The sequence below is a fragment of the Squalius cephalus genome (genome assembly GCF_949319135.1).
Source record: "Squalius cephalus genome assembly, chromosome: 15".
Classification (NCBI taxonomy): Eukaryota; Metazoa; Chordata; class Actinopteri; order Cypriniformes; family Leuciscidae; genus Squalius; species Squalius cephalus.
The window spans coordinates 35,755,555-35,781,356 of NC_137136.1; the positions used below are offsets into that span (position 1 = coordinate 35,755,555).

Genomic DNA, 25,802 nt, shown 5'->3' on the forward strand with positions numbered 1-25,802 from the left:
TATACGAAAACGGTTTCGTCAATCGACACGAAATCCATAACTTTTATTCAGCATAGTCTGGAGATGATACGATTCGATTTTGGTGAAAATCGGACAAACAGTCTAGGAGGAGTTCGAAAAAGTAGGTTTTGAATGAAAATCAAGATGGCGGACAGGAAGTTTGGCCAAATTAGGTAAACTTGGTATCTATGTTGTCGGCCTGACCCAAGGAATCTATTAAGACCAGTGGCATTACAATACGCCAATTTATTCAAAAGTTATAAGCCTTTTTGGAAATTTTGTTATAACTTTTGAACACTAGGTGGCGCTGTCTCGAAATATTTTGAGTACTTTCAGGGGATGGTGCTGATGGCACATTCTGAGTTTCGTAATATTACACCACTGCATTTGTTTAGTATAGCATTTTATTTCACAAAACTGTATTGAAGTCAATGGGAATTTTATGTTTTGTTCTATTATAGCGCCACCAAGAGGCTGAGTCCCACCATTCTTTTTATGTGTCCTCAGAGTGAGCCCATACATATGTGTGTCGATTTTGGTGAAAATATCTCAATTCGCTTCGGAGTTATAGACATTTATATAAAAAAACACGTAAAAAATGACTGACACATGACTTTGATTGGAATTTACTACCCCTAAACATCAATATTTTCGCATTTAGGCATTGGTGTTTAGCTATCGACCTATGTTTCCAAACTTCTGACGGTGGTTTTGTCTCGATCGGACTAGCGGTTTCGAAGATATAGCCAAATGTTTTTTAAGCGCTAAATCACAACGCTACACAAACCGTAAGGCGAAACCTAGCATGTTTGGTATCGTGGGACTTGGCAACGATTCAAGAGTCTAATGAGATGAGTCGCGTGAAAATAAGTCGACCACACCCAAAGTTATAAGCATTTGGAAAAAAAATTCACCACTAGGTGGCGCTGTTTCGAAACTTTTCAGGTTCTTTCAGGACATTGTGATGATGACCAATACCAAATTTCGTAACAATCCGTTCATGCGTTCTTAAAATACAGCATTTTAGCACAAAATTCAAAATGGCCGACATTCAAAATGGCCGATATGGTAAAATTGGATATCAGTCGAATCGGCATGTTGCCCTGAATCTAACAAGACCAATTTTATGATTTTTTGACAAACTGTTCAGAAGTTATAAGCAAAAAGACCCATTTATATATCTCCGGACCAGTAGGTGGCGCTGTGCCGAAACGCAGCATGTTGCCTCAGGTCATTCTTGTGAGTACATGTACCAAGTTTGGTCTGAATTCGATGAAACGTTGCGGAGATACAGCCTTATGACTGTTTTTGCTAGCGCTACCTAAAATTTATTTGTGCGTTTATCGAAAACCGTTAAGCGAATCAACTTGAATTCCATAACTTTTTTTTCGGCATGGTCTGGAGATGATCTGGTTCAATTTTCGTGAAAATCGGAGCAACGGCCTAGGAGGAGTTCGAAAAAGTAGGTTTTTCGGAAAATTCAAAATGGCGGAAAAATTTCCATGACGGAAAATGACGTCATAGGGTGCAATTGAATCGTCTTGAGCTAGGGAATAAGCGGACAAAATAATTTTGTTGATAGGCCTTACGGTTCAAAAGTTATTAGCATAAATATGAGTGAAATTTTGGACAGTTGGTGGCGCTAGAGGGATTGGTTTTAAGACACCAAATTTGCTATGGTGACTTTTCAGACTGTCCTCTATCAGTGTGCCAAATTTCATAACTTTCCCGCAAGCGGTTCTATGGGCTGCCATAGACTCCCAGAGCGGAAGAAGAAGAAGAAGAAGAAGAAGAAGAACGGGAACAGATACAATAGGTGCCTCTGCACCTTCGGTGCTTGGCCCCTAATAATAATAGGATAATAATAATCTCATTCTGGCCTCACTGAACCATTGGGTTCCTCCAGATGCTGGCTTTAACATAAGAGATCTTCCAGGAACCACTTAAATGTTAAAAGATCTTCCAATAACCCTTTTATCACATTCAGGTTCCTCTATTTTCCCCCAAAGCACTTCGAGGTCTCATGGTAATGAAAAGGTGACTCCAGAACCTCTGAACTAAATACAAAGTGCTTAAAGGATCCCATAAGTTCCAGCAAGAACCTCAAAGATTGTTAATGCTCTTCCAGTAACCCTACTACAGGAGAAAGATCTTAGAGGCACCTAAATGACATTTTGAAGTTCCTTGAGTATCCAACAGGATATTTGAGGCTCCTTTAGTTTTTACAGTGTAGATGATTCCATAAATGTTTACTTTTAGATGTGATAATTAATGATGTAGTACAATCAAGGAAGAAGGTGTAATTTTCACGTCCATATGGACTCGTCAGTCTTCCATGAAAGTAACTGAAATTTTCACTTCACAGACAAGAGACTTACCTCTGCAAGTGTGAGGTTATTTCTCCAGCGCCGGGTGTTGCAAAAGCCCTCCACAGAAACCTGACCCTCCAGTGACAGACACACAAAAGCTCTAGCAGAGGATGGAGAAGCTGTCTGGGGCTTGTCGGCTGTTGCTGGCCAGAGCCCATACCTTAGCAGAGCGCAGGTTTCTGGTTCACACACACACATATTGACTGTGGCGGTGCAGAGCCATCCTGCCAAATAAAAAGAGGGAAATAAAATAAAAACATAACCAAGTACTACTATAGAGACTACCATATCATCATAGACTAAATCACTTGAGTGTGTCACCTATAACTTAATGTTTGTTATTATTGGAATCAGCAAACAACTTTTTTTCAAAATTGTAACACAAATTTGATTAATTCCTTATAGGAAATCATTACTCCACATGTACCGGTAATAGGACTGAATTCCTTAACCTGTCAAGAAAATGATATACATTAAGATTTTGTATCATGTAAAATGACAAACCTGTGCTGACAATGACCTTCATGTCCTCTGTGTTCACAGCATGGGTGCCATGGCCTTCAGGTAAATATAGGAGTAACCCCAGGGAGGACGGCTCATAGTAGACATTCTGGACGAAAGATTGATAGCTCTAACAATGTTTTTAAAACAACAAACTCGTGACTCTTGATTGACAGTTGATACTACATAGTGCTAAAACAATTTGAAGTATCTAATGAATCTGTTGAAATTACTGTGAGTTTGCTGTCTGTATGTATGACTGCATGCTATTGTTCTTACATTCCACTTTTCAGAAAGATGCAGTGAATTTCTGTGAGTCCTCTTCAGACCAACCTCACAAAACACTGCAGTGGTGCTGCACTCAATGCACTTATAATCAGCATGTTCTCGGCAGACAACACTGGGTAGTGATTGGTGCTGAACATTTAAACGACACCTTAAGCATGTCATCCTTGACTGCATCCCAGGCCTGAAGCTCTCTCTTCTTTGAGGACTGTACACACTCTCAGAACATGAACTACAGCTCGTGCCTCATCATCAGGTTCAGCCTGTTGAGATGTAACAGGCATGTAAGGGTCGGAAGGGTGTGTGTGTTTGGAGTTGGGCTGGGGAAGACCTTGACTAAGGTAAGAAACCTTTGCAGGGCCAGCGATACACCTCCTCTCCACCTTAAGATGCAGATGAGGGATATGTATTTGGTGCCATACAATATTATGCAATAAGCCTTACTTTCTTACAGTGTGGAAAAAGCATTTTTTACAGGCAAACTTTGCATTTAACTAGAAACTAAATTTCCCCATTAGCTTCAGACGTAAAAACATGCTTATTAGCAACGTTAATGCTCACATAAAGCATGTAACGTAACGATAGGTTAATAACATAATAGGGCCTAGCCTATGTAACATTTACAAACACATCGCAATACGGTTATCTCATGTCAACACTCATGTCACGCAATCTCTTGTATTTGTCGGTGATTAACCATGTGGATGGACGATAACAGCCTTCTGAGCCTACCAGTAGACGCAGGCCCTTCTGGCCCATATCTATGAGCTGATAACCACTGATAACACCCATTCAGTCGAGTGATAACATCCGAAGCAGGTGGATTTCTTTTGCCTCAGAGTCCAGTGAAGATTATCTTCGTCGCTTGTGAGACAACAGGTCATCGCAGGCCCACTGTCAGGCGAAACTGGGTTCGCAAAAAAATAAATAAAGATGGCAATACTCGCAGTGATGTTAGGTGTAAAGTGCTGTTTATTTACAGTGCTCAAGAAGTGAAACAGTCCCAGAAAAAAAAAAAAAAGGACTCTTCTGTCTCAGAGTCCATGAAGATTATCTTCGTCGCTGAAGGAGAATTAATCTGAGATCCTACGGTGATGTGCACTCTTATATAGACGGGTACCCCCCCATTTCGGCAGGCTTCATCTCCATAAGTTCATGCAGTTTCAGGTTAGGTTAGGTAGACTTTATTAATCCCACACCGGGGAAATTCACTTATTACAGCAGCTCAAAAACAAAAATATGGAAAAACACTGAATAAAAATACTAGATAGAAGTAATAGATATAATAAGTGCTATATAGTGTTGTTACTGCGATTAAAGAGTCATTGATCATGATTGTCGTCCCCTTAATGAATCAGTTCGAGCTCTTGTGAGTACTCACAGCTCAAGATTAATTCATCCCCGCTGTTATAAAGAGCGTTTTAGAAAGTCTTTTTTCCCAACCGCAATTAGATTGTACAACCAGTGTTATACTGGATAGACTATATTCTAGCATTACTTGGTTGTATATAATCATAATGCTTTGCTAATACTGGAGAATAAGTCTTGTTGCTGTTGTTGCTGTTGTTTAAGTTTTCTATTTAGTCATTTTATTGTTGCTCTGCTGTGACATGTACATTTCCCCCTGGAGATTAATAAAGTTGATCAGAGGAACTGGTCAGGGACCCAGAGTCTCATGCAGGGGTGAGAGATGTTGTCTATGATGAAGTCAGCTTAGCTAACATCTCCTCGATGGCGTCCAGAGGACAATCCAGGATAGAGCTGGCTCTCTTTACCAGTTTATTAAGTCTCTTTCTGTCCCTCTCAGTGCTTCCAGCTCCCCAACACACTACCGCATAAAAGAGTGCAGAAGCCACCACAGTGTCATAGAAAGACTTCAGCAATGACCTGCACACACCACAGCACCTCCGTCTCCTCAACAAGTGAAGGACACTTTGGCCCTTCTTGAACAGAACCTCTGTATTGTTGGACCAGTCCAGTTTATTGTTGAGGTGAACACCCAGGAATCTGTATGTTGTCACCATTTCAAAACTCCGGCTCCTAATAGCTTCCCCTGAGCAGTGACGGCTGTGTTAATTTTTAAGGCCAGACAGGTAGTTTGTTGAGGTAAATTTGTAGAGAAAGACTACACGCCTGCGCACATATTAAAATATGCATAACTAGACAAAATAATTACCTTATTAATGTTGCACATTTGTAGATCGCTTTGAAAAAATCATCTGCTAAATGACTAAATGTAATTATAAACATGATTGGATGATGTCAAACTTATTACAGATGTGATCAAACAAAGTCCTCTTTATGATTTATTATCAGGAACTCTGCGTTCTGCAGAAAGATAAATGAAAGACAAAACTGAACAAATGATGGCAAGGATGAACAAATAAAAAGAATGAACGAATAAAAGACAACATAAGAATAAACAAAACAGAAATAATGAAGAAAAACTGATGAACAAACAAAAACTAGTTAAAGAAAGTATAAATTAACAAACTAAATTGAAAATAAAGAGAGAGAAAAATAAAATTCAATAATAAGTAGTGAAGTAACTTAAAGTAACAAAGATAAAAACAAACTGAAAAGACGCAGGTGCTTTGTTTGCGAAAGAAAGAAAAAAAAAAACATAATTTACCAACTAAATATTAATCTCCAACACGCGTTCAACAACGCATGCGTGAACGCGCGTCTCTGTTTACATCTCTCTCTCTCTCTCTCTCTCTCTCAGCTCTCGTCACACATAGAAAGTGAAAGTAAGTTCACCTGTTCACCTGTCGCCATTGTAAGCAGGTAAAATGCGAAATACGATACGGTAAAAACAGAGCATCAAAGTGTTTATCAACGTTTAAGAAAGAATTTACGTGTAGTTTTATGATGTTAAAGCTGGAGGATTTGAGATCCTGTATCTTTTAAAAGTTTGATCAAGGTGAGTGTTCATGTGTGGTGACTTCCTCATATCTCTGGAGGACATTTTACGTGATTGTTTGAAATGAAATCTTTAATAAAGTGTTTCTTTCACTTCAATGTTTCTTTTGCGTTTGGTGATGTTTGTGATTCTCCAGAAGATTAACATTTTATGTGTAAACATGTATAGGCCAATTCACAACTCGCAGACAAACGTCAACAAACACGTTTAATGTTATTTATTTATCGGATCAGTGTGTATCGATGTGTGTCGGGGTTTGTTTTCTTTTTCACCGAACATGTTCAATCAGTGTTTCTCGGTGTCAGTTTTTTTATTTTTCAAAAATTCTAAATCCAACGGCCGACTTGTGTGTGTAAAGGCCCAATGAGCTTGAGTTAACGCAGTCACATGATTCTGACGGGCCTGTTTCAGAAAGGAGGTTAAGTGAAAACTCTGAGTATGTTAACCCTGAAATGAGGGAAACTCTGGGTTTTCCGTTTCAGAATGGGAGGTATGTCAAACCCGAGAAAGCAGAGTAAGTCAAGCCCGTTTCTGAAAGAGAGACTTGACCTACTCTGTGAACCTAACCTGGTCGGGAGCAGGTTTTCTTTGGTAAACCCAGAGTTTTTCTTATGTTCTAAATGCATCTTGATTTAAGAATTTTTTCATATTTTGACTGGAAACAACAAGACAAAAGGCTAAGTAAGAAAAGCATTTTTGCAGTGCTGTACATTCATTGCACATTTCTATATAACTTCGGAGATGCAGAGCACATTAGTAAGGCCACTGTATCAGAGCGGGAAGGAAAGTGTGCCTCGCTCTCACGCTCTTTCTGAGAGTTTTTGTGTTGTTTCCCGGACACAAACCCATGAGAGTCATTAAAGAGGAGATTCACAGGATTGCAGGTCAATGGTGGATAAATCGACTTAAATGAGGATAATCTGATAAATGACGTTCACTTGATAACATCTTGCTGACTTCTGAAAGTAACCGAATAATTAGAATTTCCTTTAGGATTTCCAGTGTGGTTGGATGCATTGATGACGCGCATATTCCCATCATTGCACCTTCTGAAAATGAAGCAGATTACTGTATGGAATGGGAGGATGCCAGATGGAAGGGTAGAGATATATGCCGTAACCACCACAGCTGTTAAATACACTAATTATTCACAATTTTTTTGGTAATTTTTATTTCATACAAATACAAAAGCAACAGTGATTATTTTTTCCTGTTGAATTTGACTATTCTTCCAGTTTTGTGTATCTCCGCTTCATCTGTCAGTGGTGGTGCAGGTCCTCTGCCTTCTTGCTGTTGGCGGAGGAGAACTCACATGTTCATTTCATTAGCCTTATTAAAAAATGTAACAGGTTGGATTAGAGAACATTTAATTATGTGAAAAGATCATTATACTACATGGAAACAGCTGCAGCACATTGAAATAGACACTGAATTATATTTATTTAATATGTCAAATGTTTGTAAAGTCATGTAGCCTACAGCCATGAACCTTTTATACTGAAAGATTAAAGATTTAACTGATTAAATTTTAGTTGCTTTTCTTTTCTTTTTTTGCCTGTGGGAGACTATGAAAATGAGTATTAGTTCAATAACTTACCGTTCTGCGTAGAGAGTTTTCACCTCTGATATTATATTGGTGAATAAGAATTATACTTGCGTATAGACTCGTAAGTATGCAGACGTCTTTTTGTCGAGTTCTGTTGCCACGCTGAATTGTAATTTCGGAGCTCCATTGATTATGGCTTTTCACAGTCATGGTGCACGTCCTTAACTCAGAGTCAACCTACTCAGAGTTGATTAAACTAACTCAATTCAGCTGTTCTGAAACTGAAAACTCAAGAGTTTCCCATCTCAGGATAAATCAACTCAGATTTCAAGTTTTAACTCAGAGTTGGTTGAACCTCCTTATTGAAACAGGCCCCAGAGGTTCAGCTAAATGATGAAGGTTGTTTAATTTAATAATTAAATTTAGTGTCTGAATGTTTCCTCATTCAGAGTCAGTGGAGGAGATCAAACTCATCAGATTCTCCTGCAGCTTCATCATGGCTGATTCACAAGGATCCAGAGATGGAGATTGTTCTCCAGGATGCAGGTACTTTCAACAAACATTGCCTCACAGAAAAAGTTGTTTCTGCGTGAAGCGTTACAATAATGTTACATTACCCCCTCCACACACACACACACACACAAATATTAAATAAAAGGATCATTGTTTTCTCAGAGTACTTTTTGATGCAGGATAAATGTAAACACAGTAATCTAAAGCAGTGGTTCTCAAACTTTTTACACCAAGTACCACCAAATATTTGGCTCTCCAAGTACCACCATAATGACCAATATTAAAATACAGTAGCGTAGTAGGCCTAACTATTCAGCTACAGTTATGCACAGCTCAAAAACCAGGCAGTTTTATTTATATTAAGAATATTTATTGTTGTCAGCCACTTTAAACATTGTAACAACACAGTTTTAACATCAACACTGCACTGTGTGCTGCTTACATAGAGGTCATTTTTTTAATGATTAAATTAAAATGTATTGCACCTAAAAGTAAAATAAAAACTGTACTTACAGATTAAATGAAAATGTATTGTACTTAAAAGTTAAATAAAAACTGTACTTACAGATTAAATGAAAATGTATTGTACTTAAAAGTGAAATAAAAACTGTACTAACAGATTAAATGAAAATGTATTGCACTTAAAACAAGTACATGTTGTTTAAAACTTACATGAGCTTAATGTGATGGGTGCGCCTGCCTCTGTGAACACAGTCCTGAGATGTCTGGGTCAATGGAGGTCAGCTTCAGTCTCAGGTTTGGCTCAGTGTCCACCCTGCTTCTGTACTTTGTTTTTATGACAACAAGTGAAGAGAATCCTTTCTCGCACAGATACGTGGTCACAAAAGGAAAGAGAAAACGCACGGCCTTGTCGGAAAGCACAGGGTATTCACTGTGCTGCTTTATCCAAAAGTCCAGCAATGTCTGCTTTCTGAAAGCTGCCTTCAATGTTTCGTCACAAGACAACTCTATTAAACTCTCCTGCTCACCAACAGTTAAGTCCTGTGAAGCCATCTGAGAGGTGTCGATGCTGAAAGGGTTTCTCATCCAGCTGCTAGCTTCAGCTTCAGGCATCACTGGGAAATAATCAAGGAACTGTTGTCTGAGTGACACGAGGTGTGCAGTGATGTTATCCCTGAGTCTACCATCAAGCGTCAGGTCATTGTCAGTCAGAAAACTCTCCAAAGCAGGGAAAATTGAAACATCACCTGTCTTGACTTTGATTTCAAATAACTCCAACTTCTTAAGCAGTGCATTGATTTTGTCATGCACATCAAAAACATTGATGGAGAGTCCCTGTAGTCCCAAATTCAGTTTGTTTATACGTGAAAAAATGTCAGACAAGTATGCCAGCTGACTGAGCCACACAGTATCCTCGAAAATGTCTGACAAGGGGAAATGTGTGTCCTGTAAGAATATATGGACCTCTTTGTGCAATTCAAAAAGCCTTGAAAGCACCTTTCCTCTTGAAAGCCACTGTACTTCAGTATGAAGCAAGAGTTGGACATGCTCACTGCCCATTTCCTCGCAGAGCACACAAAATAAACGAGAATTCATCGGAAGTTCACAGTTTTCACAGCAGAGTCCAGCACAGACTTCAGGTCTCCAGGCATCTTCTTCACTGCCAGCGCCTCACGATGTATGCTGCAGTGAGTCCAGCGCATCTCAGGTGCTACCTCTCGGATGCGAGCTGCTACTCCACTATGACGACCTGTCATAGCCCTCGCGCCATCAGTACACACTCCCACACACTTTTTCCAGTCCAGTCCGTTCTCTTGGATAAAAGCGTCCAGTACCTGGAATATGTGCTCTGCTGTAGTTCTGGTCCCAAGTGACTGGCAGAACATAAAGTCCTCCTGAGCTGAACCATCATTTTCATATCTCACATAAACCAATAAATTGGCCAAATCTGCGACATCCGTAGTCTCGTCAAGCTGGATGGCAAAATATTGACTGTTTTGAATGCGCTCAATCAGTGTCTTTTTAACATCGTCAGCCATGTCTTTTATTCTCCGTGACACAGTGTCATTTGAAAGCGGGACCAAGTTTAACTCTTTGGCAGCTTTCTCTCCACACATGATGCGCGTCATCTCTTTGGCTAAAGGTAGACACAGTTGTTCCCCTATTGTGTGTGGCTTACCAGCTTTGGCGATCCGGAGGCTGGCACGATATGAAGCTTCCTGTGCTTTGAGTATGGGTGTACCACAGGATTTAATGATGGATTTTGACTGCTGCAGTTCATCACGTTTTCGCAAAAAAAAATCCACTGGTTTGTCCTTAAGCACCATGTGTTTAGTTACAAGATGCCGTTTGAGATGCGATGGTTTCATGCATTCATTACTAAGTACTTTGCCACATACCACACACTGTGGCCTGGGCTCTTCCTCTCTTCCACTCCAAATAAATCCAAATTTGATAGAGTTCGGGTCATAATTTCTCACTGTTTTGTAGCCTTTGCTGCTGCTGCATTCACCGGCGCTTTCAAAGTTGCCACTGTTGTTAGCACTTGTGCTCGGTTAACTCTCATCCTCTTCAGTTCTTGTATTTGAAACATTCTCCTCCTGATCCAAACTTCTCTTGCCAGATTGAAGCCACGATAGCAGTTTTGAACTTTTCATAATTTAATCATCCACCTAACATTAATTTATATTTAACCTTTTCACACACTTAAGTTAAAAAAAATCAGCTGCTCCCCAAGCGTAAGCTTTTCAAGGCGACCGTTATAGATCGTATCACTTTGTTTCCATGGTGACGCGTCATTGCTTGTCACACGACCACAACCACTCAAGGACTGATGATCTGCTTTTATTTATTTTTTTATTCAAAATATTCACAAATTTGTTAGCTACAGCATTGAATCGCCTTTATAATGATCACGTTAGTTGGGAAAAAAAGCACAGTTTGAATTTAGCAGTTGATCACATTCTACTCACACCGGTGAGATCGAAATTCAGTGTTTCCTCTGCATACCACTAGAGAGAGCCTGCGTACCACACTTTGAGAACCACTGATCTAAAGGATTAAACTGAATCTGTTCTCTGTTCCAGTTCAGTCCAGCAGAAGAGCTCAAACCCAGAGTCCAGCTGTGAGTCTATGAAGAGTAATAAATCTATGGATCAGCCAATAAAGTTTAAGAGTGGAGACAAACGGCCTGATCTCAGGTATATCATTTCTATAAAAGATCTGCTTATAGTATGACACTTTTGAATTAGAATCATCATTTTTCTCAGTCAGTCAGTCTAATTCTAGCAATGACATCAAGTAAATGTAAGCTGAGATTTTTTCCACCTTTGTATACAGTGGTGGTCAGAAATAATGGCACCCCTGGTAAATATGATCAAAAATGGCTGTAAAAAATAAATCTGCATTGTTTATCCTTTTGATATTTCATTCAAACAGTTCGCAAAAATCGAACCTTTCATTGAAGTTAATGAATTGAAAGTGGGGGGTAAATCACATTATAAAATAAATGCTTTTCTCCAAAACACGCTGGCCATAATTATTGGCTCCCTGTTATTAAATACTTTTTGCAATCTCCTTTTGCCAATATAACAGATCTGAGTTTTCTTCTATAATGCCTGATGAGTTTGGAGAACATCTGACAAGAGATCAGAGACCATTCCTCCATACAGAATCTCTCCAGATCCTTCAGATTCACAAGTTCATGTTGGTGCTTCTTTTCTTCAGTTCATCCCACTCATTTTCTATAGGGTTCAGTTTAGGGGACTGGGACGGTCATGACAGAAGCTTCATTTTGTGCTCAGTTACCCATTTTTGTGTTGATTTTGATGTTTGTTTTGGACCGTTGTCCTGATGGAAGATCCAATCACAGCCCATTATAAGATTTCTAGCAGAGGCCGTCAGGTTTTGTTTTTTTATCTGTTGGTATTTGCTAGAATCCATAATACCATGTATCTGAACAAGATGTCCAGGACCTCCACCAAAAAAATAGGCCCACAACATATAAGATCCAGCAGTATATTTAACCGTAGGCATGGGGGACTCTTCATCCCTGTGTGCACCAAACACATCAGCTGGGTTTGCTGCCAAAAATACCTTTTTTAGTTTCATCTGACCACAGAATCCGGTCCCTTCTGAAGTTCCAGTCGTGTCTGACAACAGAATATGCTGGAGTTTATTTTTGGAGGAGCGAGGAGGATTTTTCTTGAAACTCTCCCAAACATGTGGGGATGTAGGGGTTGTTTGATCCTTTTTTAGGCTTTCTGACCCCCAAGACTCAAGTAATCTCTGCAATTCTCCATCTGTGACCCTTGAAGAGTCTTTGGCCACTCAAACTTTCCTCCTCACCGTGCATTAAGACAATATAGACACACGTCCTCTTCCTGGCAGATTCGTAACATCTTTAATTGATTGGAACTACTTAATTATTGCCCTGATGGTCAAAATGGGGATTTTCAATTCTTTAGCTATTTTCTTAAAGCCACTTTCTATTTTGTGATGCTCAACAATCTTTTGCTGCACATCAGAACTATATTCTTTGGTTTTACTCATTGTGATGGATGATTAAGGGAATTTGGCCTTTGTGTATTCATCATATTTAAACTCCTGTGAAACAAAAAGTCATAGCTAAACAATTCCATGTTCCTAGTCACCCTGGTGTGCTAAATAAAGGTAAATATTAATGGGAATGTACTTCAGAGATCTTTTACTCGTAAAAAAATCTAGGGGTGCCAATAATTGTGGCTGACGTGTTTTGGAGAAAAACATTTATTTCATAATGTGATTTCCTCCTCACTTTCAATTATTTTACTTCAATGAAAGGTTAGATTTTTGCTAATTTTTTCAATGAAAGATCAAAAGGATAAACAATGCAGATTTATTTTTTTACAGTCATTTTTTATCATATTTACCAGGGGTGCCATTCATTCTGACCAGCACTGTAATGGAATAGGTGTAAAATTGAGTGTATTTTTTTAACTGCTGTTTCAGGGCCTGTATTTATCAAGCTTCTCAAAGTGGCATTTTAGTCTTAAAGGGTTAAAAATGTCAAAAATGAAAATTCTGTCATTAATTACTCACCCTCATGTCGTTCCAAACCCGTAAGACCTTCGTTCATCTTCGGAACACAAATTAAGATATTTTTGATGAAACCTGAGAGCTTTCTGTCCCTCCACTGACTGCAACATCATTGCAACTTTCAAGGCCCAGAAAGGTAGTAAAAACATCGTTAAAATAGTCCATGTTACTACAGTGGTTCAACCTTAAAGGTCCCGTTATATGCCCCTTTTCACAAGATGTAAAATAAGTCTCTGATGTCCCCAGAGTGTGTATGTGAAGTTTGAGCTCAAAATACCCAACAGATAATTTTTTACAGCATGTTTAAATTGACATTTTTTGGGGCTCAGAAAAACGAGCTGTTTCAGTGTGTGCCCTTTAAATGCAAATGAGGTGCTGCTGGACAACACAGGGGGCGGAGCTTCATGAGCTCGCGCTCAGTCTGTCAGGAAAAATTCATCTCACGGAATGATGATAATATCAGAAACTCTCAGTAACGGCGTTCATTTCGAGTCGGACAATAATGCCTACAGAGTCAGAGTGCTGTATAGAGATGAAACAGGTATGGTTTAGTAGTTTAATTACGGTTATTATAACGTATTTGTCATCTGCTTGTAGGCTATGTATCCATTATTTATTAATAGCCTACAAGTCTGCTGTTTCGGACCAGGTCTGAATGATGATCAAACATATACTGATGAGTTTAATAAAGTTTATTGTACATCACACAAAAGATGAAGCGTCAGTTTTACTTCAGAAAATCACCGTAAGAGCTGAGTAAACACAGTAGCCTAAGTTATAAGAAGTGCGCAAGTAGCCAGTAGAGTTGAGGGAGCATTCCTGTGGGTGGAGGTTAGTCAAGAAACGGTTCTAGTGACATCATTAAAGAAGGAAGTAGAGGGATGTAGTCCAATCGAGCCGTTTTTTGTAGTCAACTTCTGTTAAATAAAATATCTCGCTTGGCATTGAACTTTGAGCTTTATAATTTTACAGATATTATTTATGCTCTAACAGCAACATTACACACTAACTAAAGTTTGAAACATGGGATCACGCAGAACGGGACCTTTAATACGTCAGAACGTAGGCTCACTATTGGCTGATGCTGGTCATGTGTGTGGTGCGTGTGATGCTGGCCAATAGTGAGCCGACGTTCTGACGTACAACCCAGAAGCGCTGCGCTGTTACACCACGTCAACAGCGAAGGAGAATGACATGGAAAGGAAGAGATTGCTGAATAAAGTCGTTATTTTAGTTTAGTGGTGGGCATAGATTATTTTTTTTAATCTAGATTAATCTCACTGTAATCTTGGAATTAATCTAGATTAATCTAGATTAAAATGGCTCATTTGAATTCTGCCGAAGGCATTCAGAATATGTGTGCTACCCAAATAATGACTAAAGGGCACGTGTTTCTTAAATACAAAGTGACATTTAAAAGAACTTGTGGAGAAATGCCAGAGATTTTTTTTATACTAACATAATAAAGTATGATTTTTTTTTTTTTTTTACTTTCAGCAATGATGGAGCTATAATAGACTCTTCTTATGAGCATATAAAACAAAACAGCTCTTTGGAAAAAATGAAATGTAGCCTAATATTGTAGTAGTTATAAACAAAGGTCTTTTTGTTCAGATTAACATTTGAGGGCAGCAATTTATTCATAATGTCAAAATAAAACCAACGTAATGTTACTTGAAAGCATTATAGCCTACTATTCCTGCCAAACTTCCATGGTTGCAGTGTTACTACAGTAAATCCATGGTAAATGTTGCAGATCTGTGGACACTGGATAGTTCATTCATGGCACAATGTTTCTTCCTGGTTTCTACGCACTGTTTGATCCATTAATAACGGAGAAATGTGAATGTTTCTCACTAGAACTCGCAGCAATGTTATTACTTAAGTAGCGAATTCAAATTATTTCTTTACTGGAATTTTAGTCGACAGGAAAAATGGTCCAACGAACCGTTTGATTTGAAAATGCGTACCGAACACCGAACCGAATCCGCGCTAAAATATTAAGGTGAAAGTCATCATAACTTGCGTAGTATAGACCCAGCTCCCAACCCAACTTTGAGAATAGATTAACGGCGACTTTTTTTTATCGCCCGATAAGAGTCTCACGTTAACGCAGCTCGTTAACGCCGATAACGGCCCACCACTATTTTAGTTTTTTTTTAACACAAAAAGTATTCTCATCGCTTCATAACATTAAGGTTGAACCACTGGAGTCACATGGACTATTTTAACTATGTCTTTTACCACCTTTCTGGGCCTTGAAATTTGCAATGACCTTGCTGTCAATGGAGGGACAGAAAGCTCTCAGATTTCAACAAAAATATTTTCAGTTGTGTTCCGAAGATGAACGAAGGTCTTACGGGTTTGGAACGACATGAGGGAGAGTAATTACTGACAGAATTTTCATTTTTGGGTGATCTAACCCTTTAAGTGCTGCGAATTCATGAAATTGACTCCTACTTTCAATCTTAAGAATAAAAGCAAGTTATCACATTTCTTTAAGCTAAGAATCACTCTTACTCTTCCAGTTCTTTAAGACAGCTCGAGAGGTCTCTCAGGTGGTCAGAAGGTGCCAGTAGGGGCTTGTGACGCACTGAGGACACAGAGACGTGCGCAAATCTTTCAGGAGAGGAAGAATGTTTTTGAAATGTTTGACAGATATCGTTTGGACAGAGCATCATCATCTTTGTCAGCGCTGCTTAATGTTGGGCTGAACTTGCCTTTTATAACATGTTTCCGCTGTTCAACTAATTCAGCAAGCGGTAGCGCCTCTTCCTCCCGCCAGCTCAGTTTTCTGTCTGGAATCAAATGGCGTCTGAATCATAAAATCTATCTTACGGTATATATAGGCTGATCAGTTAACAGCTCACAGGTTTAAAATGTGTAATTAAGACATGGTGGAAAACATGTTTATCTTTCATTTCCAATGTGTATCACAATGTATTCTCTTGAAAATTATTTATTGAATGGTTATTAGTGTTGGATGTAAACTCCTCTTAGGAATTTCACCATTCAATGGTAATTTATCTGAGCATATTCTTAAATAAGGAAATCTATTCAGTGATTGGTCCATGCCTATGTCATCATCCAAAATCCTGTTTGTGGCACAGCAAAGTGTTGTGAATCATCTCTAAGACTGACACTTAAGATTTAGTCCTACACTTCACTTAAATTACGTCTGAGATGCTTGATAACTAACTTCTAAGCGCAGCTTTGAGCCAAGAGTTGTTTTACTCTTAAGTCCATTCTTAGCAGTGTTCTTGTGAGTAATTCTCAGAGGCTTGATAAATACGGGTTCAGATTTGTTGAAAGCTTCAGGTCAGAACAGTGATGTTTCACAGCAAGAGCACCGTTACTAGAGTACAGTAAGGTGGTTTATCTTTAAAGGTCAGCTAAACATTGGTCTCTTTAGTCGGTTGAGCCTCCGTCCTCCATTGTGCCTTTGAGAAGAGTCATGTGATCGTGGTTGATGTTCACCTGAGTTGAATCATTGTATAATTCTATAGTTGATTTCAATTTGTTTGTTTTAACCTAATTCCTAATATTACTGGTTTTCTGAGTCGCTTTGGTACAATTGTTGAATCATGCGTAACATTAGCAAACCAGTGAGTTAATTTCTCAAAATAATTGTAATCAAATTTCGAAACACAGTGCAAAACAGTTACAGACATTAAAGCAAAAGTACACAACATTTATGTGGTCTTTTATAAGTCTGTATTCTTTATATTTTACTTAGTTTTAAAACCAGTTCAGTCCAGCAGAAGAGATCAAAACCAGAGTCCAGCTGTGTGTCTATGAAGAGTAACTGCTCTATGGCTGAGCCAATAGAGTTTAAGAGTGGAGATAAACGTACTGATCTCAGGTATATCAATTCTATAAAAGATGTTCTTATTGTATTTGATTTTTATGAAATTGTTATTAATGTACAGCAGTTTAATGAGTTACAATCTTGCTAGTTTCAGTCTATTAATGATTATCATTGTGCTCTTGTGTAAAGCTCTATGTATTGTATTGTTAATACATTCACACACTGTAAAAGCTGTTGGTCTGTTACTCAGTTAATGACACAATTACATCAATATCAGTGTGTCTGATTCTTTACCCTCTTCATTCTGATTTAAGGTCAAACCTTCTATCCAGACCAGTTCAAAACAAAACTGTGTACAAGCCTGTGATTCAACCACAAGACTTTAATGAAAGCATGTATCCTGGTTTCAGGTAAAATTCAGGACTTTTTTGTTATTGTTGTTTAATTTTAGGTGCTGTAATTCACATCACAAATCACTCAAACACATGATTAATGATTTACACATTTCAGAAACCTAATGATGTTCTGTGTCCCATAAATAGTTTTGTAATTTATGGCTATTTACTTCTCTGACTTGTGTAATAATGTGGTATTTTAATCTTACAGCAATGACTCTAATCCTGCTGAAGTCCTCTACACATTGAGATCAAATCTGAGGCAGACGTTTGAGTGTTTGTATGAGGGAATATCAAAGCAGGGAATCCCAACACTCCTGAATGAGATCTACACAGAGCTCTACATCACAGAGAGTGAAAGTGGAGAGATCAATAATGAGCATGAGGTGAGACAGATTGAGACACAGTCCAGGAGAGCAGAAACAGAGGACACACCGATCAAATGCAGTGACATCTTTAGACCTTTACCTGGACAAGACAAACCCATCAGAACTGTGCTGACAAAGGGAGTTGCTGGCATTGGGAAAACAGTCTCTGTGCAGAAGTTCATCCTGGACTGGGCTGAAGGGAAAGAGAATCAGGACGTCCAGCTCATATTTCCACTTGCTTTCAGAGAGCTCAACTTGATGAAGGACAAAACACTCAGTCTTTCAGATCTTCTTCATGTCTTTTTCCCTGAAACAAAAGAAATGGACATATCCAGTGATGAGTATAAAGTGTTGTTCATCTTTGATGGTCTGGATGAGTGTCGTCTGTCTCTGGATTTTCAGAGCGATGTGAGGTTGTGTGATGTGACTGAATCAGCCTCAGTGGACGAGCTGCTGACGAACCTCATTGTGGGGAATCTGCTTCCCTCTGCTCTCATCTGGATCACCTCCAGACCAGCAGCAGCGGATCTCGTCCCCTCTGAGTGTGTCCATCGAGTGACAGAGGTACGAGGCTTCAGTGACACACAGAAGGAGGAATACTTCAGGAAGAGAATCAGTGATTGGCGTCTGGCCCACAGGATCATCTCACACCTGAAGTCCTCAAGGAGCCTCTTTATTATGTGCCACATCCCAGTGTTCTGCTGGATCTCAGCCACTGTTCTAGAGGAGATGTTGAGTGAAGCAGCGAGAGGAGAGATTCCCAAGACTCTCACTCAGATGTACACACACTTCCTGCTCATTCAGACCAACATCAAACATGAGAAGGACTATGAGAAGAAAGTGAAAGATGAAGACATGATTCTCAAACTGGGGAAACTGGCTTATCGGCAGCTTGTGAAAGGCAACCTGATCTTCTATGAGGAAGACCTGAGCGAGTGTGGCATTGATGAGACAGAAGCATCAGTTTACTCAGGATTGTGCACTCAGATCTTCAGAGAGGAGTTGGGCTTGTATCAGGGGAAAGTCTTCTGCTTTGTTCATCTGAGCATTCAGGAACATCTAGCAGCTCTATATGTGCATCTCTCCTTCATCAACAATAACATCAATGTGTTTGACCAGATTACCAAACCAACTAATGGAGACAAAGTTTTCCTATCTGATCTCCACCAGAGAGCTGTGGATGAGGCTTTACACAGTAAAAATGGGCATCTGGACCTTTTCCTTTGTTTCCTTCTTGGTCTGTCAGTGGAGTCTAATCAGAGTCTCTTACAAGAACTAAAGACACAGACAGCAAACAGCTCTCACAACAATGAGAGAACGGTTGACTATATTAAAGAAAAGATCAGTGAGAATCCCTCTCCAGATAAATACATCAATCTGTTTCACTGTCTGAATGAACTGGGTGATCTTTCTCTAGTGAATGAAGCTGAACCTCATACGTATGGAGGATTACGTGATGTGAAACTCTCCTCGTCTCAGTGGTCAGCTGTAGTGTTTGTGTTGTTGTCCTCAGAGAAGACACTGCAGGAGTTTCACCTGAACAGCTTAATTGGAGACAGAAATGATCAGTAAGTAACACTGAGTGCAATCATTACAGTCTAAAACATTATGAACAAAGAGAAACTAAGAGATCAGAGGTTTTTTAAATCACGGAACACAGATTGATTTCTGGGATATCGTACATAATTTGCAGGTGTTTCTCAAACTGTGGCTGTGTCCTAGTAAGGCTGCATATCTCGACTGCCACGTCATCAAGCGCCTCTGAAGGCCGTCTCAGTTTGAAGGATGTTTTGAAGACAGACTTCATTTTGTGTCTTTAATTCAGCTCATTTTGAAGGATGCATCAAGTATATCCTTCTTGCTCTTCAATCTCCCACAATCCTTTGCACACATTCTAATTCGTGTAAAAGAACTGATGGAAAACGAGTCTGCACTGAGTTTATCTGAGTTCATTATAAAATGTAAGACACAGATAATGTATTCGGAGATGAAGGCATACATGTTATCTTTTGTTTCTGTGTAAATTAATCACTGAACACTAAACTGACAATAATGTAAGACACTGGGAGACACAGACGGCTATCATTCACTGTATTGCATTAAACCAGTTAATATAAAGACATTTAATAGGAAGTATTTTTCCTAAATTAAGTTTTAATATTATTTTTTTGTGGCGTGACCGTGGGGCGGGAACATGTGTGACGTAGCCATGCACACTTACTAGAGCGTCTCATTCTAGTGTTTAATGCTGAGGACTCGAGTCTACAAGCCTCAGAAGGACCCGTGTAACTTCATTTACAGTTGAGTGCACGAGCCTTTCAAAGTAAACTCATTTGACCGTTGTGTGCGCACCGTCTGCGCCATCACTAAAATTGAGCTGCAAGCAGATCCTCCTGATGATGAAAACGTCTCGGTTACTAATGTAACCCTCGTTCCCTGAAGGAGGGAACGGGAGACGTAACATCGACGTGACGACGTAATTGGGATCACTTCAGGGAGCCCTATCAGCTTCGAGTGTCTACAGAATGAGCCAATGAACGTTGGCGTGCGTGAATCGCGTCACGCGCCCCCACCCCGCAGCGCGGGTATAAACAGGAAGCGGGCGCACGCACACATTGTTTTTCGCTGAGGAGCCGAGATTGTGATGGCCATGCAGCGATGGTCAGCAACGGTGGCGGCGGGACGTTACGTCTCCCGTTCCCTCCTTCAGGGAACGAGGGTTACATTAGTAACCGAGACGTTCCCTTTCAGTCGCTCACGTTCGACGTAACGTTGACGTGACGACATAATTGGGATCCCTTGGAAAACGTCTCAGTTGCTGCCACATCCAGCGCCCTATACGCAAGACTCTCAGACCCCCAATTGGCTGGGGCGGAAGATCTGCGCAGAGGGAGTTCAACTGCTCCATTATACCCCACACAGAGGAACTCTTTGGATAACACTGGGAAAGCGACGCTGCGGAGCCACATCCTGCCCGAAGGGAGGTAACGTGGAGAATACACATATGGACTGGCCGAAGGGGCAGTGCAACATATGGAATGTCACTGACGGCAGAGCAGACTCTGCCAAGGGATAGACATGGGCTCACCGCAGGGAGCTGGTCGTGGAAGAATACGCATATGGGATCGCCGCAGGGATCACACATATGGAACCCAGCCTAGCACAAGTTACACAAGCATACGAGCACTAGGCCTGGCGTCGGACGCTCCGCAACGTCCGACTGCCGCAGGGGTGCGGAGGAACTCACAGGGTTTGCCAAGTGGGGAACTCGACTGGAGCAAAAAGCGCACGTATCTATTCCGAGGAAGGGAGTGGCGCAGCAAGCCGACATTAGAGCGGAAACTTCGGTGTTACCGGCTAGTTAAAGCGAGCACACAGGAAGAAACCGGCTCAACACGTAGGCTATAAAACCTAGCGAATGTGTTAGGTGTCGCCCAGCCCGCAGCTCTACAGATGTCTGTCAGCGAGGCGCTGTGTGCCAGCGTCCTGGAAGAAGCGACACCCCTAGTGGAGTGGGCTTTCAACCCGGGTGGGCAGGGCACGCCTTGGGCTTCGTAAGCCCAGGCGATGGCATCCACTATCCAGTGGGCCATCTTTTGCTTGGAGACAGCCTTTCCCTTCTGCTGGCCTCCGTAACAGATGAAGAGCTGATCTGTGGTCCTGAGGCTTTGCTTTCTGCCCATGTACAGATGCAGAGCGCGAATGGGACAGAGAAAAGCCAGGGCTGGGTCTGCCTCCTCCGAAGGCAGCGCTTGCAGGTTCACTACCTGGTCCCGGAAGGGAGTGGTAGGAACCTTGGGCACGTATCCGGGCCGGGGTCTCAGGATCACGTGAGAGTTATCCGGGCCGAATTCTAGGCACGATTCGTCGACTGAAAATGCATGCAGGTCCCCTACCCTCTTGATAGAGGCCAATGCAACCAGAAGTCCTGTCTTACAGGACAGGATTTTTAACTCAGCTGATTGCAGAGGCTCAAAGGGTGGTCTCTGAAGAGCCGAAAGGACCAGAGACAAATCCCAAGAGCGTATAGAGAGTAGGTGAGGAGGATTCAATCTCCTCGCTCCCCTCAGGAAACTGACGATCAGGTCGTGCCTTCCCAAAGACTTACCATCAACAGCATCGTGATGTGCGGCAATAGCGGCAACATACACTTTAAAGGTGGAGGGAGACAGGGGGTAGGTCACCTAAAACCTCTGCGTCCCGTCCAGGGACCAGACATGGAGTTTCCAGAGGTCTGGACGCGGGTGCCATAAGGTGCTCCGTCTCTGAGAGAGCAGGTCCTCTCTCAGAGGGATGGGCCAGGGAGGGGCTGTCGCAAGGAGCACGCAACTAGCAAGACCTGCTCCTCGTCCTCCCTGACTTTGCACAAAGTCTGTGCAGTAAGGCTCACTGGGGGAAACGCATACTTGCATAGGCCCCGGGGCCAGCTTTGTACCAGAGCATCCGTGCCGAGGGTCCCCTCGGTCAGGGAATAGAACAACTGGCAGTGAGACGTGTCCGGGGCGGCAAACAGATCTACCTGTGCGGTCCCGAAGCGCCTGAAAATCAGCTGGACCACCTGGGGATGGAGTCGCCATTCTCCCGGTAGCACCTGCTGCCGTGAGAGCTCGTCGGCTGCACGGTTGAGCAGGCCCGGAATGTAAACGGCACGAAGCGACCTCAGATGCTTCTGACTCAAGAGGAGGAGATGGCGGGCGAGTTGTGACATGCGGCGGGAGCGTAGACCACCTTGGCGGTTGATGTACCCAACAGTCGCAGTGCTGTCCGTACGGACCAGTATGTGCTTGCCTAGTAGCAGCGTATTGAAGCGGCTCAGCGCAAGACATACTGCTAATAACTCGAGGCAGTTGATGCGCCAATGCAGTTGAGGCCCCGTCCACAGACCTGAAGCTGCATGCCCGTTGTACGTGGCCCCCCAGCCGGTGGCAGAGGCATCCGTGGAGACCACAGAGTGCCTGGACACTTGTTCCAGGGGAACACCTGCCCGCTCAGCGTAAGACATACTGCTAATTACTCGAGGCAGTTGATGTGCCAATGCAGTTGAGGCCCCGTCCACAGACCTGAAGCTGCATGCCTGTTGTACGTGGCCCCCCAGCCAGTGGCAGAGGCATCTGTGGAGACCACAGAGTGCCTGGACACTTGTTCCAGGGGAACACCTGCCCGCAGGAACGAAGGGTCCGACCACAAGCTGAGAGTTTGGCGACAGTGCGGAGTCACTTGGACCCGGCACGAGCCGCTCTGCCGCGCCCATCTCGGGACTCGATCGTGGAGCCAGTGTTGAAGCGGCCTCATATGAAGCAATCCGAGCGGCGTAACCGCGGCTGCAGATGCCATATGCCCCAGGAGCCTCTGAAAAAGTTTCAGTGGTGCCGCTGTTCTGCGTCTGAGTGTGCTCACGCAGTTCAACACTGACTGGACACAGGCCTCGGTGAGGCGCGCTGTCATGTTGATCGAGTCAATGGGCGCCTCCGCGACTTTCGTGAAGACGTGGGGCGACAGGGCCAGCCCGTAGGGTAAGACCTTGTACTGATATGCCCGTCCCTTGAATGCAAAGCGAAAAAACGGTCTGTGTCGAGGGAGAATCGAGACATGAAAGTACGTGTCCTTCAGGTCGATCGCTGCAAACCAATCTTGGGGACGGATGCATTTGAAAATGCGTTTCTGCTTAAGCATCTTGAACGGTAGCCTGTGAAGGGACCGGTTCAGGATGCGCAAGTCCAAGATTGGGCGTAACCCACCACCTTTCTTGGGTACAATGAAGTACGGGCTGTAGAAGTCGGTCTTCATATCGGCTGGAGGGACCGGCTCGATCGCGTCCTTCGCCAGTAGGACTGCGACCTCTGCCCTGAGCCAGGGGCATTGTCCACCAGAACACAGGTGAACAGGGGCGCCGGGCGAACTGAATCGCATAGCTGAGTCTGATGGTACGGATGAGCCAGCAAGACGAGCTGGGAAGCGTTAACCAGGCTCCCAGAGACCGAGCAAGCGGGACCAACGGCACCACAGACATACCCGGGGTGGGGCAGCGCATACCTGCTTCCGTCGAAGGGCAGAGTGTGTGTGCGGAGGCGTCAGAGCATCCAGGACACAGCCACTGCTGCCCGCTGGTGATGAAAGAGGGGCTCGGGGGTGACAAGGCATAGCATCGTCGACCGCCAAGCGCGCCCTCTTGGGGCCCAGAGGTTTCAGAAATTGCTCTTTTTTTGAAAAGGTGGGGTCAGTGGCGGAACAAAAAGAAAAGGAATCAAAAGATTCTCCGCCCGACCCTCCACCGGGGGAAGGAGTGGCGCGTTCGCCATCTCCTGAAGAGCAACTTGATCCACCTCTGGGCCGCCCATCTCAGGGTCGTTTTCACCGTCGCTTGCTTCCTGGTTTGGCAGCGGCCTGGACAGGCGGGGTCGGCTTCCTGCGGCTTGCACCACGCTGAGGCCTAGATGGTTGCTGCTGCTGGGGCTTAGCGGGAGCGGAGGACGCCGCAGAAGGCCGACCTCGGCGACGAGTAGACGGAGGGTCTGTGGCCGGCGGACGGGTGGGAGCAGCAGCGGTCCGCCAGGGCAGGATGTGCCAAATGGCCCCCGTCTGCTTCTGTGCGGCTGAGAACTGTTGGGCAAAGCTCTCGACCGCGTCGCCGAACAACCCAACCTGGGAAAGAGGGGCATCCAGGAACCGATATTTATCGGTGTCCCTCATATCCGCCAGGTTGAGCCAAAGGTGGCGCTCCTGGACCACCAAGGTGGACATCGCCTGACCGACCGAACGTGCGGTTTCCTTCGTCGCCCAGAGGGTGAGGTCACGGAGCTCCCGGAGGAGCTCTGGGTCAGAACCACCCTCGTTCATGTCCATGAGCGCTTGGGCCTGGTGGACCTGCAAGAGCGCCATGGCATGGAGAGCGGAAGCAGCCTGTCCACAGGCCTTGTAAGCCCTCGCCGTAAGACCGGACGAGAACTTACAGGCCTTGGACGGGAGGCGTGGATCTCCAGAGGACTGAAGCTCCCCCTCCGATGCTGCGATCGACATCTGATCGTCAGCTGGAGCCCCAAAGGAAACGGTTGGTCGTTCCGGAGAAGGACCAAGACGTTCACTAAGGGACTCCAATGGCAACAGCGCAATTGAGGTGTGAGGGGCCCACGGAGGTTGACTCGACAGGGAAGCCCTCACGGTAACCCTCAGATCACCCTGGTCATGCACCGAAGTAGGTCTATTCTGCAGAGCAGAATAAACAATAGATCGGGGCATAGGCGAGGGGACTGCACCTCCCTTGAGGTAAGCGAGTCTCGATCTAAGCGCTTAGATAGTCATATTCCCGCAATGGGAACATGAACTATCCACAAAAGTTGCCTCAGTGTGTTGAATGCCCAAACACGAGAGGCAACTACTGTGGCCATCTGCTGGCGCCAGAGAACGACGGCATCCAGAAACGCACAAGCGGAATGACATCTTGAAAAAGATGCAGGGTCACACTTGTGTTGCTCTTTTAGTGAAAACAAAAAAGGTTTTTAAATAACTCTCTTAGTGTTGAGGCACCCAGGGGTAGCCGCAGTGTGATAACACACAGAGGGAAACGCCCACCGATACCGACACACACACACAATACACAGAACAGCAGTGCTGTGAAAACAGCAGTTGTGAGTTTGCAATGCTCGCGGCCACCGCTGATTGCGCCGTCACACCAACACGAAGGAGAGTCCTCTCGTCTCAAAGGCAGTCTTTTCCTGTAGATTTAGGAAGTGAAAGCAAAAGCTCGGCTCCGAAGTGAAAGACAATATGTGAATATAAAATATGTGCACCCGCTTCCTGTTTATACCCGCGCTGCGGGGCGGGGGGCGCGTGATGCGATTCACGCATGCCAACGTTCATTGGCTCATTCTGTAGACACTGGAAGTTGATAGGGCTCCCTGAAGTGATCCCAATTACGTCGTCACGTTGACGTTACGTCGAACGTGAGCGAATGAAAGGGAACTACGTCACGCGGACGCCAAAGTGAACTTGATTAAACAGAAAAAGATTCGATTAACTTACTTCTCATTTCAAAGACAACTTGTTGAACACAAAACACT

General features: G+C 43.0%; 1 pseudogene across 1 annotated transcript in view; it reads left to right on the plus strand.

The window, feature by feature from the left end:
• Positions 1-5,888: 5,888 nt before the first annotated feature.
• The window catches only part of LOC307172571 (protein NLRC3-like), a 117,293-nt pseudogene continuing 97,379 nt past the window's right edge, over positions 5,889-25,802 (plus strand). Inside the window, exons 1-6 of the transcript in view lie at positions 5,889-6,078; positions 8,074-8,170; positions 11,185-11,298; positions 16,911-17,036; positions 17,297-17,392; positions 17,589-19,313. The product of the transcript in view is annotated as a protein NLRC3-like (transcript). The remainder of the gene's footprint in view (positions 6,079-8,073; positions 8,171-11,184; positions 11,299-16,910; positions 17,037-17,296; positions 17,393-17,588; positions 19,314-25,802) is intronic.